A 15,411-nucleotide genomic window follows, 5' to 3' on the forward strand; every position below is an offset into this window, starting at 1 on the left:
ATTGATGTTGTGACCAAAGAACTTGACGAATTAAAAATTAAAAGTGGAAAAACAGATGTCAGTTTCAAAAATTATTTTGCTTATAGTAAAACAGTTGAGTCTTTATATGAAACGCAATTGAAATTCAAAGAAAATCAAAACAAGGGTTTAGGATATGATTGTGTTCCTCCTCCTTTTAATCATAACTACACATCAATCCCTTTGACACAGGATGAAACTGATAGGGAGCCACATCTTCGATATGGCAAACCTGTTGGTTTCGTTTCAAGAGGTTTTATTACATTGAAAGTACTAATGTTTCTACTTCCTCTGCAGATACACCCTTAGATCAGGCCAAGTGTGAAGATGGAGAATCTGTTTCTGTTTTAATTATGATTTTTCTATTATGAACAAATTTGAGTGTGTTTCTGATGTTGAGACTGAAAAAGCTTCTGGTGTTAGCTCTTCATCGGATATTGTTGAATTTAATTTTTTCGATATGTTTGATGAATTGTTTGGTAATTCTGATGCTTGTGATTCTCATGAGGAATCATCAACTCCACAAGTCAAATCAAATGAGGCACCCTCACTTATTTCTCAATCTAATTCTCATGCATGTTCTTCTATGAAATGTAAGAGTGTTTGTAAAGAAAATAAATCTGAAAAATGCAATACAAATTCAAATAATAAACAAATATGTTTCAATTGTGGTGTTGGTGGTCATATAGCTAGGAATTGTCAAAATAGGATCTTTGTAAACTATCTGTCACCAAGAGGGGAGAATGAGTCTCAAGGAAGGCCTTTAATTAGAAAGTCCTCAAGAACTCACTCTCGAAGTAAGGATTAGAAAGATAGTAAGAACAGAAAATGGGCTGGTTTTCAAACAAATAAAAAGGTTTTTACTAACAAAACTCAAAACAGTTTGCCAAAACCGAACAAGGCTCAGCCAAGATCGGTTTTGTCAAAAAGCAATTCTAGATCTTCTACTAATTTTGGTAGAAAATCCAGAAGGTCTATGCAAACTCCTGTGAAGTCTATTTCAAAACCATCAGAGAATGTTGTAAAACCTAAACTTCAATGGAAGCCCAAATCACTTTCATATTCATCGTTACCACCCTCTTAAGTGATTAGAAATGAAGATCCTAATTTGCAAATTTTGAAATCTAAATCAGAAAAGGTGAAAAGGAAACCCAGAACAGTGATGACCTGGGTTCCTAAGTCTAAATGATTCCGCTCATTTTGCAGGGGCAGTTGTGGAGGAATATCGTCCGTCCTTGGTACGTCGATAGCAGTTGTTCCCGACATATGACTGGAGACATCTCCCAGCTGAGCGAAATTCAATCTTTTAATGGGGGTTATGTTTCCTTTGCGGGCGGAGACGGTGGAAAGATCACACAGCATGGAACTGTTACAAATGGAGTGTTGAGCTTCGAGAACGTCAACTTTGCACCCGAGTTAAAGCATAGTTTGTTGAGCGTTTCTCAGATATGTGACAAAGGCTACTCAACTCATTTTACTGATAAAGAGTGTATGATTCTCAAGCCTGGCATCGTCATCCCAGAAGAATGGATTCTAGTCAAATCAAAACGGGATGGGAACGCCTACATCATTGATATGAACAGTAACCTACCTGAACAAGTCACTTGTTTATTCTCAAAGGTTTCCGAACATAATGCAATGTTATGGCATCGAAGACTTGGTCATGCAAATGCAAAAAACCTGAATCATCTTGCAAAAAATGAGATGGTCCGAGGCCTTCCTGTCAGAGACTTTATCACATTTGAAAAGTGTGTTTCCTGTGCTCAAGGCAAACATCATCGGAAACCACAGTTGCCCAAGCAAATCAGCTCAATCAATCAAGTGCTTCAACTATTGCATATGGACTTATTTGGTCCGGTCAACGTCCTGAGCATCAACAAAAGCTCGTACTGTCTTGTTGTGATTAATGATTTCTCTAGATTTACGTGGTTCTTCTTCTTAGCCAACAAAACGGGGGTTGCTGATCTGATAAAGAAGTTTGTGGTGATGATTGAGAAGCAGACTAACAATCAAGTGAAGGCGCTTCGCACTGATAATGGAACTGAATTCAAGAATTCGATTCTTGACTATTTTTGCGTATAAAAGGGGATAGTACATCAATATAGCTCTGCTCACACGCCTCAACAAAACGGTGTTGCTGAACGGAGAAACAGAACATTGAAAGACGCTGCAAGGACAATGCTTTGTGACTCCAAGCTACCTGTCTTCTTTTGGGCCGAAGCGATTAACACTGCTTGCTACATACAGAATCGTGTTCTAATCAACAAAGCACAGATGAAGACACCATACGAGATTCTTTATGGACACAAGCCTTCCGTAAGCCACTTCCGTGTATTTGGCTGTCCTTACACCCTTCTTTACTTAGATTCCAACCCTAAATTTAATGCCAAAGCTGATGACTGTTACTTTGTGGGGTATGCTGCGCGCACCGCATATAGGGTTTACAACAAAAGGACTAAGCAGATCATTGAATCTTATGACATGCACTGGCTGGAGGAGAATGAAACTGACGCTAGAGTGGGTCCCGACTGGTTATTTGATTACACATCCCTATTCAGATCTCTCAACGTATCTTCGAATAATTCAAGTGGATCTTCCTCTGGTTTGAAGAATGTTCCTGTGATTGAAGACGAAAATGAAGAGGTTTTTTACAGACCCCCAACGGTTGAAAGGGAATCCTCTGCTCCACTTGAGGGGGAGTTCTCTGCTCAATCTGAGGGGGAGTCATCTGTACAACCGACTAGTCCAGTGTCTGAGATTCCAACTGAAACTCCAAAGCTGAAGCTACACCTCTAGCACCCATCGAGAGAGAGTTCATGTCTAGAGATGCTTCCGCTGTCAATCCAACATTTATAGAACTCCTCTTTCCTGAAGAAATTGCAAACAAATTTGTAGTAGAGTCTTCTAATCGGACTCAATCAGCAGATGATGGAGGTTTCAATATTCACACTCTTCCTGTTTCTATCAATGAGATCATCCAATACATACCCTCCCGAATTCAGCACGATCATCCGATCGACAATGTCATTGGCCGGCTGGGTGATGGAGTTAAAACCAGAAGTCAGAGTGGAGACGTTAATGAATGTCTTTACTCTTGCTTTATATCTCAAGTTGAGCCCAAAAATATTGAAATGGCTTTAATTGATCCCAGTTGGGTAGACGCAATGCATGAAGAGCTAAATCAATTTGAAAAGTCGGGAGTCTGGAAACTGGTTGAGTTACCAAAAGGCAAACGGTCTCTTGACACGCGTTGGGTCTATCGTAATAAGCAAGATGATTCTGGTGTAACCGTTCGAAATAAAGCACAGTTGGTGGTCCGAGGGTTTCGACAAATCGAGGGTCTTGATTATACTGAGGTGTATGCTCCCGTGGCTTGTCTAGAGGCTATTCAAATCTTCCTCGCGTATGCTTCCTACAAGAATTTCACGGTCTACCAGATGGATGTCAAGACTGCCTTCCTGTACGGCAAGGTGAAGGAAGAAATTTATGTTGATCAACCTCCTGGGTTTGTTGACTCAAAGTTCCCTAATCATGTCTACAAGTTGGACAAGGCATTGTATGGGTTACATCAAGCTCCTCGAGCATGGTATGCAACCCTAACAAAGCACTTGCTCGAACATGGCTACTCTCGTGGTACTATTGATCAAACTTTATTCATCAAGCATGTGGGTGATGATCAGATACTGGTTCAGATCTATGTTGACGACATCATTTTCGGGTCCACATGTCCAATGCTTTGCAAAGAGTTTGAAAGCGTGATGAAGAAGCGATTTGAGATGAGTTCTCTAGGCGAAACGACCATGTTTCTGGGGCTTCAGGTCAATCAAAATTCAACTGGAATCCTGCTACATCAAGCAAAGTATGTTGAAGATATTCTTGAGAAGTTCGGATTTTCAGACGCGAAGCCTGCTTCAACTCCCATGGCTGAAAGACCCCTGCTGACTCCAGAAATTAACGGTGAACCTGTAGATCAAACTCACTACAGATCGATGATCGGTTCCTTGATGTATCTCACTGCAAGTCGTCCCGACATCATGTTTGCAGTGTGTCAATGTGCTCGCTATCAGGCTAATCCTAAACTTTCACATCTTATTGCTGTCAAAAGAATCTTTCGGTATATCAAAGGCAGTCCAAAACTGGGTCTTTGGTATCCGAAAAATTTTGAGTTTGATTTATATGCTTTTGCTGACAGTAATTATGGAGGCTGTGAGCTTGACAGGAAATCAACATCAGGAGGGTGTCAGTTCCTTGGTGATAGACTGGTATCGTGGCAATGCAAGAAACAACATACGGTATCTACTTCTACAGTAGAAGCGGAATACGTTGCTGCCTTGGCGTGTTGTTCTCAAGTTATCTGGATCTAACATCAGCTGTTGGATTACGGTCTGAACTATCTAGAAACCCCAATTCATTGTGATAATGAGGCCGCTATACAAATAACTAAAAATCCTGTCCAACATTCCAAAACCAAGCACATTGACATCAAAATTCATTTCATCAGAGATTGTTATGTGCGCTCGCTCATCCGGCTAGAACAGGTTCCCACCGATAGTAATGTGGCGGATATGTTCACTAAGCCGTTTAACAAAGCTCGATTCGATGTGCTTGTGGGATTTTTAAAAATGATTCGTTTTGAGGATTAATTTTTGTTTTAGGATAGTTTAAATTTGCGCATTTACTTTCGTTTCTCTCCTATGCACAAATTTAGGGGGAGAAATAAAAACAAAACAAAATTTTTTTTAAAAATCCAAAAACATTAGAAAATCAAAAAATAAAAAAATATGTTGGTTATGAAATGTGCTTGAGAAAGATGTTCTAGGAAGTGATATGATAAAGTGATAACAGGAAACCTGAGTCTGCGTAACGTACCCGAAGTTGAAGGGTCTATGCTCTGGTTTGATGCGTCGGTAAGCACGAAAAATTTTAAAATGGACTTGACTAGGGAGAGTTGAACTTATGAAATTTATAGACTTGACAAATCTTGACCTAGTTAGATCCGTTCAGCCTGAAAATACGACGCTCGGATAGGTTGAGCAGGGATATATATATATATATATATATATATATATATATATATATATGGGAATCTACTCGTCACATTAAATGAACCCGTACTTGGAACCGTGGTTTAACTTTTCCTCGGTATGCAGATTCTGTCCTTAATTCCGGTTGGATGGGGAGACTGGTAAATTCCGATATAAATTAGTGCACTCGCCGAGTCCAGTCAAAGTTGACCGTTGACCATTGACCAGAGTTAGTCAACCTTAATTGTGAAAGTGTTAATTAGAGATATATTGTGTTATAGGAGGATTATAGCTCGGGGGATCGAGCGCGAGTGATTTCCGGGAATCGCGAGTTATCGAGATACGCGAGGTGAGTCTTCTCACTATACTTTACCTTGGGTAGGTAATCAGAGTTATGTGACAGAGTATTTGTATGCTATATGTATGTTATGTGTTGTACTGCATTATTTCTATGTGATTTATGTTGTGCATGTTTATAGAGTTGGAACCCGAAGGTTCACAGAGTTAGAACTAGAGGGTTCACAGAGTAGGGTCCACGGACCCACAGAGTTATAGCCTCGAGTGGCTAATATGTGTTATGTGTGGTATTTTGGGGAACTCACTAAGCTTTGTGCTTACAGTGTTTGGTGTTATTTGTTTCAGGTACTAGTGATGACCGTGGGAAGGCGCCGGCTTGATCAGTACACACACATGGGATTTTTATGTTATGATATCTTGGGATTTTTATATGGCATGGATTGAGTTTCAAACATTGATGTTTTTATGGATATTAAATGAATTATGTTTTTATAAAATGCGAAAAATTGTTTTTGAAGTTTACGGTGTTACAAGTTGGTATCAGAGCCTTGGTTTGAGGGATTCGAGTACACCTTCGGGTGTATTTGAACTCAAACTGAGGATTTGAGAAGTATTTTCAAAAAGAGTAAAAGATTTTTGGAAAAACACAGAGTAGAGTTGTGTGTACGATCAGTCCGCGCCCGAACAATGATTTCCCAAAATACCCTCATGTTATGTGATATTGATATTGATATGATGTATTCTCATGCTAGAGTAGGCTAGGTACTCTTATTAGGACTAGAGTGGCCCGATTTGTGATGCCTTAGCCTAGGGAGAGGTGAGTTGCTATGAGATGCTTAAGAGTGAGTAGGTAGCAGCGAGGAGCTTATGAGAGATCTGTTAGAGAGTGGATTATGCATAATAGAGTACTTGGAACTTGGGATCTGAAGAGGAGGACTTGGGGTGTATTCTGATACGGTGCAGACAGTAGTATTGGGCCCGTACTACTGAAAGCACCGGGGCGGTGTACAGCCCAAGTAAGAATCTTTGGAATACCAAGAATTAAGGAGGAATGAGTTCTCGAGTGTGAGTATGCTCGAATGGATTCTAATTTATTGTATGTTGTATTTCAGAGGTAGATCATGGTGAGGACACGTCTTATGCCTGAGAGCAGTGGGGCCAGTGATGAGGAGATCCGCCGGATCATCCATGAGGAGGTGGCTGCAGCCATCAGGGCAGAGATACCAGAGATGTTCGGGTCTATTAAGACCACGTTGATTGAGACTTTCGACGAGCGTTATGCTGCTCTTTCTGAGGCTGCTGTTGCTGCGGCCACCGCAGCTATTGCTGCCGCGAGGCCGCTGGGTGGTGATGCATTGCTGTTCCGAGAGTTTAGCAACACAAAACCTCCGGAGTTTGATGGGACCTAGGACCCGGTGGCGGCTATGAGATGGATTTCTGACATAGAGGGGTGTTTCTTCACTTGCTCATCTCCTGAGCATTTGAGAGTTCGGTTCGCGTTGAACCAGCTTTGCTTGGGAGTGAAAGGACTGGTGGAAGTTTGTGATGGCGCACTTTACGCCTGCTGAGCTTCCGGCAATGACCTGGGAGAGGTTCACTGCCATGTTCCGAGATGAGTACGTTCCCCAGGTGGAGAGGGAGCGTTTGGTCCAGGAGTTTCTGACCCTCAAGCAGGGTAGTGAGTCTGTTACGGTGATTACCAGGATGTTCCACGAGAGGGCGATGTTCTGCCCTAAGCACGTGTCCACTGAGTAGGCACGTATGAGCCGATATTTGAGTATTTTGAGGCAAGACATTCGGGAGTTCGTGGCGAACTCCTCGTACCGGACATTTGCCGAGCTTCAGGCAAATGCCCGGAAGAGAGAGATTGAGCGAGAGACTCAGGCCAGGGAGGAGGCGGAGTCTCAGGGGAGGGATCGGCGACCGGCACAGTCCCAGCCGGCAGCCAAGCGGGCCAAGCCCGCTGATCCCAAATCGGGGAGCCAGAAGGGTCGCACTTGTGGAAAGTGCGGTAAGGGTCATGATGGAGTATGTAGAGCTGGATCTTGCTATAAGTGTGGCAAGGAGGGGCATATGGCCAAGGACTGCCCCAGGGGGTTTGCAGTGTGTTTTCACTGCAACCAGACCGGACACCGGAAGGCGGAGTGTCCGCAGTTGCGGGGATCAGCTCAGGGAGCACCTTAGGGATCTGCCCCCTACCGCCATCAGAGCTACCGAGAGTCGGCCAATGAAGGCCGAGGCGCCGAGGGCACGAGGGAGAGCCTTTCAGTTGACCGCGGAGGAGGTCCGCGCAGCGCCCGATGTCGTGGCTGGTATGTATTCTTTCGTGTATTTATTTTGATGTTGAGATATTATGCTTATATTATGTTATGCGTAGGTACTTTTCTTGTGAATTTTGTACCTGCCTTGGTGTTATTTGACTCGGGTGCGAGTCGGTCTTTTGTATATTTGGCTTTTAGTCAGCATATCAGTGTTAGTCGTGAGGCGTTGAGTCGGCCTCTGAGAGTTTCCATAGCTGACGAGAGGGTGATATATGCCACGGAGGTTCTCCGGGGGTGCGTGCTCGAGATCTTCGGTGTTGAGTTCCCGATTGATTTGGTTCCTATTGTGATGGGTGATGTCTGTGTCATTGTGGGCATGGACTGGTTGAGCAGATTCGGTGCGGTTATCGACTGCGAGCGACAGCTAGTGACCATACGAGACCCTAGTGGGGGAGTTCTTACGGTGTACGGCGAGGGTACACGTTCTGGGTCAACGTTTTGTTCGGCCGCTAGGGTGAGGCAGTGTCTACAGCAGGGCTGTAAGGGTTTTGTGGCGTATGTGATGGATACGTGGGTGGATTCCGAGAGGCCAAGGTCAGTTGAGGAGGTTCTGATAGTGCGTGAGTTCCCGGATGTATTTCCGGAGGAGTTGTCGGGTGTGCCTCCAGCGAGGCAAGTGGAGTTCAGTATCGATTTGGTTCCGGGGGCTGCGCCTATCGCCAAGGTGCCTTATCGCCTTGCACCTCCAGAGATGCAAGAGTTATCCTCGCAGCTTCAGGAGCTTCTGGGAAAGGGGTTTATTCGGCCGAGCAGCTCGCCGTGGGGAGCGCCTATCCTGTTTGTCAAGAAGAAAGATGGTTCACACTGGATGTGCATTGATTACCGAGAGTTGAACAAGCTGACGGTCAAGAACCGTTACCCGTTGCCGAGGATCGACGATTTGTTCGATCAGTTACAAGGAGCGTCTTGGTTCTCCAAGATCGATTTGAGGTCTGGATATCATCAGGTGAGGGTGCGAGATGAGGACATCCAGAAGACAGCGTTCAGGACGCATTATTGGCATTACGAGTTTGTGGTAATGCCTTTCGGGCTCACCAACTCTCCGGCAGTGTTCATGGATCTCATGAACCGAGTGTACAGGCCAATGTTGGATCGGTCGGTGATTGTATTTATCGACGACATTTTGGTATATTCGAGATCTAGAGAGCAGCATGAGGAGCATTTGAGGGAGATCCTCGGAGTTCTGAGATCGGAGAGGCTTTATGCCAAATTCTCCAAGTGTGATTTCTGGTTGCGAGAGGTCCAGTTCCTGGGTCATCTTGTTAACCAGAAAGGGATATTGGTCGATCCGGCCAAAGTTGAGGCGATGATGAGTTGGGAGGTGCCGAGGTCACCCTCCGAGATCAGGAGTTTCCTAGGGTTGGCAGGTTATTATCGGAGATTTATCAAGGATTTCTCTAAGATCGCAATGCCACTCACCAGGTTGACCCGGAAGGGTGTTGCTTTTTCATGGGGCCCCGAGCAGCAGGCCTCCTTTGAGACACTTTGCCAAAGGTTATGCGAAGCCCCGGTGTTAGCCCTCCCAGAGGGGATGGAGGACTTTGTGGTATACTGTGATGCATCGAACTTGGGGTTGGAAGCGGTGCTGATGCAGAGAGGGCATGTGATAGCATACGCATCGAGACAGCTGAAACCTCATGAGATGAGGTATCCCACCCATGATCTAGAGTTGGGGCAGTAGTGTTCGCCCTCAAGATTCAACGTCACTATCTGTATGGGGTTCGGTGTACGATATACACGGACCATAAGAGCCTGAAGTATTTGATGGATCAGCCCAACCTAAATATGCGGCAGAGGAGGTGGTTAGATGTGGTCAAGGATTATGATTGTGAGATTCTGTACCATCCGGGCAAGGCTAATGTGGTAGCCGACGCCCTGAGTCGCAGGGCGGAGAGCGCCCCATTGCGAGGTGTATGTTTGCGATTGACCGTGATGGCTCCGGTGTTGGACACCATTCGTGGAGCACAGGCTGAGGCCGTGAGATCGGAGAACCAGAAGAGAGAGCGAGTTTTTGGGTTGGTATCGGAGTTCGTTACTGATGGTCGGGGGCTTATGACTTTTCAGGGGCGTATATGTGTACCGTTTGTGGGAGGGGCGCGTACCATTTTGATGGAAGAGGCTCATCGGTCGAAATTCTCGATCCATCCTGGGGCCACTAAGATGTATTTGGACCTGAGGAGGGAGTATTGGTGGCCCTGTATGAAGAGGGATGTTGCGTGGTTTGTTGAGAGGTGCTTAACCTGCTGTAGGGTTAAGGCCGAGCACCAGAGACCGCATGGTAAGTTGCAGCCGTTGGAGGTTCCCGAATGGAAGTGGGAACAGATTACCATGGATTTTATCACCAAATTGACAAGGACTGCTAGGGGAGTTGATGCAATTTGGGTGATTGTGGATAGATTGACAAAGAGCGCCCACTTCCTTGCTATTAGTGAGAGCTCCTCCGCAGAGAAGTTAGCAGAGATGTACGTGAGGGAAGTGGTATCTCGGCATGGGGTGCCGATCTCGATTGTCTCAGACCGGGATGTACGTTTCACTTCTAGATTCTGGAAGAAGTTTCATGAGGAGTTGGGTACTAGGCTGCATTTTAGTACCACATATCACCCCCAGACAGACGGACAGAGTGAGCGGACGATTCAGACGCTCGAGGACATGCTCCGGGCATGTGTGTTGGATTTCGGGGGGAGTTGGGATACGTACTTGCCCTTGGCAGAGTTTTCCTACAACAACAGCCATCATTCGAGCATTGGTATGCCGCCCTTTGAGCTGTTGTATGGGAGGAGGTGTCGGACCCCCATTTGCTGGGGAGAGGTCGGACAGCGTGTGATGGGCAGTATAGAGATCGTACTTTAGATGACAGAGCAGATCCAGCAGGTCAGATAGAGGTTGTTGACCGCTCAGAGTCGTCAGAAGAGTTATGCGGACAGATGTTGGTCCGAGCTTGAGTTTCAGGTCGGACACTTTGTGCTCCTGAAGGTCTCTCCTTGGAAAGGAGTGATTCGATTCAGGAAAAGGGGTAAGTTGGGGCCCCGATATATTGGTCCATTACGGTGGTCGCGAGGGTAGGCAGGGTAGGCTATCGTTTGGAATTGCCAGCAGAGTTGGGGCAGATTCACGACACTTTCCACGTGTCGCAATTGCGGAAGTGTATAGCCGATGAGTCGGCAGTGGTTCCATTAGAGGATATTCAGGTGGATGCGAGCATGAATTATGCTGAGAGACCAGTGGCAATCAGAGATCGTAAAATCAAGGTTCTGAGGAACAAGGAGGTACCCTTGGTTTTGGTTCAGTGGCAGCATCGGAAGGGGTCCGAGATGACTTGGGAGCCGGAGCGTGAGATGCGTGAGCAGCATCCAGAGTTATTTCCAAAGCGAGACTTCGAGGGCGAAGTCTAGTTCTGGTGGGGGGAATTGTAACAGCCTGGATTCCCAGGTATCATTCATTCTTATATTTTTGGTGATTTGTGGGGAGACTCGGCGAGTTGGAGCCAAAACTCGCCGAGTATGATCGCGGCTATGGGCACGGGTTCGCGTCTGGACTCGGCGGGTCCAAAAAGTGGACTCGGCGAGTCCACGCTGTTTAGTGAAACCCTAATTCCCCGGGTTTGGAGCCTATTTAAAGGCACTTATAGCCTCCCATTGCGGCTACCAGTCCCTTGAGAGAACCCTAAGAGAGCTAAATCGTTTTGGGAGAGAGGAAGTCACTCTTGGGCCCTTGTATTCCTTGTTTAGCAAGAAGAAGGTGGCAAGAGCAAGGAGGAGGTTAGATTCCAGCAGATCCAGAGTCCAGAGGCTTCATTTTGAGGTAATAGCTCAAATCTCCTTCAGTTTTAGGGTTGATATTTAGAGTTAGGATTTTCTAACCCCTTTGGAGAGTGATTATGCGAAGCAAATGGTCCCTCTTCGAGTTTGTGCCTTGGATCTGGACTCAAAGAGGTCCAGAGACCTTAACCCTTGGAGCTTTTTGGGTTATTATGGAGTTATTGGACCTAGGTTGTCATTTTTGGGACCAAATCTCCTTTTGATGCCTTGTGGGAGTTATACAAGCATCAAGTTTCGAACTTTACGTGACATTCATGCTTGGGAAGACTAGATCTATAGTTTGGGGAAGCAGATCTGACCTCAGAAGGTCAATAGAGTTTGTGCATGGCATGAACTCGTCGAGTTGTTCTTGGGACTCGGCGAGTAGGGTTGGGGTTTCGCGTAAATTATTCAGCGAGTAGACTCGCCGGGTTGGGGGATGACCCAGTGAGTCAGGGAGAGTCAATAGGGGGCTGAGTTAAGCCGGAACTCTTCGAGTTGTTCTTGAGACTCGGCAAGTTAAGTCGTGGTGGCCCCGCGATTCATGCGAGGTGGAACTCGTTGAGTTAGGGAAGTACTCGACGTGTCAAGAGAGGATCCGAGGGAGTCAGTGAACACGTATAGACTCGTCGAGTCGCTCTAGTGCACTCGCCGAGTCCGGTCAAAGTTGACCGCTGACCATTGACCAAAGTTTACCAGTGTTGACTTGATAGGGTTAGTCAACCTTAATTGTGAAAGTGTTAATTAGAGATATATTGTGTTATAGGAGGATTATAGCTCGGGGGATCAAGCGCGAGTGATTTCCGGGATTCGCGAGTTATCGAGATACGCGAGGTGAGTCTTCTCACTATACTTTACCTTGGGTAGGTAATCAGAGTTATGTGACAGAGTATCTGTATGCTATATGTATGTTATGTGTTGTACTGCATTATTTCTATGTGATTTATGCTGTGCATGTTTATAGAGTTGGAACCCGAAGGTTCACAGAGTTAGAACCAGAGGGTTCACAGAGTAGGGTCCACGGACCCACAGAGTTATAGCCTCGAGTGGCTAATATGTGTTATGTGTGGTATTTTGGGGAACTCACTAAGCTTTGTGCTTATAGTGTTTGGTGTTACTTGTTTCAGGTACTAGTGATGACCGTGGGAAGGCGCCGGCTTGATCAGTACACACACACGAGATTTTTATGTTATGAGATCTTGGGATTTTATATGGCATGGATTGAGTTTCAAACATTGATGTTTTTATGGATATTAAATGAATTATGTTTTTATAAAATGCAAAAAATTGTTTTTGAAATTTACGGTGTTACAAGTAATAAGTAATAGAATTCTGAATCTATCCTCTCTATGAATGGTTGTCTGCTCACCCGGTGTAAGGAGTACTCTGGAAGTTCTTGATGGCTGGGGCATATCAGGAAGCGGGAAACACGTTCCAATACACTTAAAATTGAACTCATACAGATTGTGTATAGATCTCGCTGCTCAATTTAGGTGGACAACAATATCCCTGGTCGTCGTCAGATGAATGGACCTTAAGATATAGTATCTAAGGAATTAGGATCATATATAAATTTTAGGATTTTAAGTTCACCCTATCTTGTAACAAATAGTATGTCCTAAATCTATCATAATTTTTCGTGTTTAAGTGGACCACAATATCGACGATCGACCAGACAAAGATGTGAATATGGAAGGTACCGACAAGTGGATAAAGATTGTCTAACAACTTTGATCCTAGTATCTCAAGATGAAGTCAAAAGTTTACGCATGTTGTTTAGTTAAAATTTTATTTTTATTTTTATTTTTATTTTTTATTTTATTTTTAAAATTTTTAAGTAATAGAATTTTTTTATTATTTGTTGAAATTAGAATATTTTTATTTTATGTTAATTTTTATTTTTATTTTACTATTAATTTTTTATTTTAATAATCCTCAAAAGGTTTTATTTTTGAAAAATTAGTTTGGAAATTGGATTGGCAATCTATCAGTGTATGCGGTTTTGAAAAGTCAAAGGAGTATAAATGTGAGAGTTTACTGTGGTAAACTCTCTTTACCGCCTCTCTCATTCAAAAAGCGTAAACTGCCTTTTCTCTCTCAAATCTTCGAAAATCAAAGTGTGAGTTTCCTCAAAATTGTTTAGTCCTCATCAAAGGTACGTTAATTTCGACCCTGAACTTGTAATTTGTTGTTCGAATCGACTTAGAATCATAGAAGAATTTTGCATTTGAAGACTGTTGGAGTTTACGGTGTTCGAATGTTCATATACCGTAAACTCATACACCGTAAACTCATATGCGTAAACTCATAGACCGTAAACTCGTTTTGCTTCATAGACCGTAAACCTGTTTTTAATTCATGGACCGCAAACCCGCTTTGACATTTACGACCGTAAACGGTCCCTTGTTCTTACGACCGTAAACTAGGTTTGACCTTACGGCCGCAAACTCAGTTTATGGCCCGTTGACCTAGCTTGACTGTAAACTTAGTTTACGGTCCGTTGACCTAGTTTGACCGTAAACTATGTTTTCTTACTTGGCTCGTTTAAGTGCAGATAATGGCATATCTTAAGACAGCTGAGATGCACAATCTTGCAATAGTGTTGGATGATCCACCAGAAGCTCACAAAGATTTCATATCCATGATGTATCGCTTACGAGAATGCTGCTTGGCTTATGCAATCACAGTGAATCCTGTCATTTATGAATGCCTTATTCAAGAGTTCTGGAAATCAACCAAGATGACCGAGAAGAACAAGGAAGTAATTATTGAAGTTGTGGTGCAAAACTGCAAGATCCAGATTTCGGAGCAATTTATCAGAGACACATTGATGATTCTTGATGATTCTAACTATCCAACCGAAGCTGATGCTGCGGAAATTCCAAATATTCTTGAAAGAATGGGATATGAGGGTTCTTATCCTCCTACCATGAAAAAGCTCTTGCCTCCTTACTGGCGCTTCTTGGCTTATGTGTTCATTAGTTGCGTGTCAGGACGGAGATCGGGAGCGGATGAGATCTCAATCAGAAACATAGGAGCGATTGTATCCCTGGCATCTGGCAACAAATTCAACTTCTCAAAGTATATCTTTGATGAATTTCTTGTGAACATTGGTGCACTGACTCGGGGAAACAGAGATGCATTTATGATGTATCCCAGATTCATTCAAACTTTCATTGATGATCAGTTTCCTGACATGGTTAAATCTGGTGATAAGATGGATACTAAGTCCCTAGGCCCTCACACCGTTGGGCTTATTAAACAAAACAGAAAGGGTAAAGTGGTATTTCAAGGTCTTCATCCCTTGGTGAAGTTCGGACAATTTGCTGAGATAAATGAGTCTTCCGAATCCCATGAAACTTCTGAAAAGACTCTATCAGAATCGACTTCATCAGAAAAAGTGTCCTCTGAGTTTATTATCACTACTTTCGAACATGAAGATGTTGAGACTCCTGCTCAAGTGATTCAAGTTGATGATGAACCTGAATTGCAATCTATTCAGGTTTAGAGTGACTATAATGAGGAATCAAGAAAAGATGACAATGAAGATGAGAACGTTGATTTATCGGGATTTGATCATGATGATATTCCACAGAACTTTGGTGGAAATGACGACTTTATTTCTGGGTTGAACCTCGACAGCTTGCTTGACAATGTCAATGAAGTGGCTCCTGTGACCACTGAGACAAGGATTGAAGAAGACATTTTTGTGATCTCTCCTCCTGCTTCAAATCCAATGGCAGAAATAGTAATTCCCACGGTGACAGTGTCAGGGATTCCTCCCCTTGACACTGGCCTACCTACATCATTGCCAATGGAAGCAGATCTTACCACCTCTCATGCCACTCCTCCCCCTAACAAACGACGTAGACTTGTACTAAGGTTAGCAACTCAGAGTACAATGACACAAAGTGCTACAGCTCTTCCAACAATCACACCAGTCATTGTCTCAAC

The sequence above is a fragment of the Lactuca serriola genome, chromosome 7 (assembly GCF_051521515.1).
Source record: "Lactuca serriola cultivar US96UC23 chromosome 7, Lser_US96UC23_V15, whole genome shotgun sequence".
In the NCBI taxonomy this organism is placed as follows: domain Eukaryota; kingdom Viridiplantae; phylum Streptophyta; class Magnoliopsida; order Asterales; family Asteraceae; genus Lactuca; species Lactuca serriola.